Below are 1,960 nucleotides of genomic sequence, written 5' to 3' on the forward strand. Positions count from 1 at the left end.
CACTTACACTGCCGTTCACTCCTCTGGACTCTCCATCTTGGAATGATCCTGTGTTTGCAAATTTGAAATCAATATTATTATTATTATTATTATTATTTTGCTTTTTGCTTCACGCTTGGCAATGCACAGGGGTTTCTCCTGGCTCTGCACTCGGGAGTTACTCCTGGCTGTGCTCAGGGGACCATATGGGATGCTGGAACTCGAACCCGGGTTGGCCGCGTGCAAGGTAAACGCCCTATCCGCTGTGCTATCTCTCCAGCCCCCTGAAATCAATATTATTATTCCAATGAAGAAGTTCAGTGGAACAGCATGTTAGTTTTAAGGTGCAGGCCTGGCCATGGCCAGAAAGAAATCCAGAATCCAATTCTTGGAGGTAGAGGACCTTTAATGTGTATTCAAAAAAGAAATACTAATACCACGGCACCTCTCGCCACCTGTGTTCAGTGGTCGCACACTGCTTTCCCCACCCTGAATGGCCACTGGCCATGGGTTCACAAAGGAGAAAACAAGGGCCTGGCTGGTTGGTATCAGTTACAGTTTATCCCAATCCCATCTCCATTCACTTTTGATTTTCCACTATTCTCTCTCTTTTCTCCTTTATCCTCCTCTCCTGATTCTCCTGGATTCCTCCTGGATTCTTTCTTCCCTACTTTCCATGATACTCTTCTCCATTCTCTCTTACTCTCCCCTTGTATTCTCCTCCGAACATTATCCTTGGTTCTTTCCCCTCGCCCGCTCTTCCAGCCTCCTCCTCTTGATTCTTCCTCCTGTATTCTCCCCTGTTCTTGGCTCGGATTCCTCCCTGATCCCTCCTCCAACCTGCCTCCTGCCCACTGTTGCAGCTTTAGTTATATCCCAAGTCATAAGCCTTGGAAACATCATAAAATTCATACTACATAACTCGATTCCCTAATAAGAGTTTACAGTGTCAAAACAGGCCCCCTTGGTAAAGCCTGTTTTGTTTGTACCAGAGTGTTAGGTGTGCTTCAGAAGTACAGCCAGGAAGGAAATGATCCGGGTAGTGTGTGACAAGTTCCTGTGATGTCAGTCAATAAGGGAAAGTCTGTGTGAGTGTCCAGATATTTGGATTTCACGCGTATGTTAACGTGTAGTTTCTGGATCTTCTGGTGAAAGCCAGGAAGAATGTGGATAAATAAAAAGGCAAAAGAGATGCTCCTCGCTTAGGGCTGTCAAGGCTCTCCACTGTCCCATTGTTTGCTCTGACTCGGACTTGACTATTTTTTTTTCCTTTTCGGTCACACCCAGACATGCTTAGGTGTTACTCCCGCCTCCTGAGGAATTACTCCTACCTTGGGGACCATAGGAGAAGGTGGCATTGAACCCAGGCCAGGCCTCGTACAAGGCAAAAACTGTCCCTACTGGACTATCTCTCCAGCCCCTGTGGCTTGGCTTAGAGGCCCTGGGCTTTGGGGGATTATGGCAGAGAAACAGACATACCATCTCTTTTCAATTCCTCCTGAATAATGTTCTGTCTGGGGAGCCACAACCAGCTGGGCCCATTCCTAGCTCTAAGGAGTTTAGGTATCTGTACCTCAGGATCCTTATGGGGTACCTTATAGAATCCAGGTCTGTCGTGTGTGACCAGCTCCCTCCCTCCTGTGTCATCTCTGCCTCCCTTGTTTCAGGTACTGATTAGCGTTGTGGAAGTATAACGGATAAGTATTTTTTAGACTCATCTTAGCAAATTGGTACTGGCAAGGTTCTTTATTGGCGTGAAATGAAGAGTTATTTTAATTTTTAAACTTCTTTTCGTCATTTTGGGTCACACTGAGACATGCTAAGAGATCACTCCTGGTGGTGCTCCGGCGCAGTTACACCTTGTGGAAGACAAATACCCTACCTGCTGTCCTATCTCTTTGGCACCTATTGGAAACAGTTTAAATGAACTTTATTGTGCGTAGAAAGACATTTGAAAGGATGGAAGGGACCCCTTGTATCA

Source organism: Sorex fumeus, unplaced genomic scaffold, assembly GCF_029834395.1.
Source record: "Sorex fumeus unplaced genomic scaffold, SorFum_2.1 ptg000217l, whole genome shotgun sequence".
NCBI lineage: Eukaryota > Metazoa > Chordata > Mammalia > Eulipotyphla > Soricidae > Sorex > Sorex fumeus.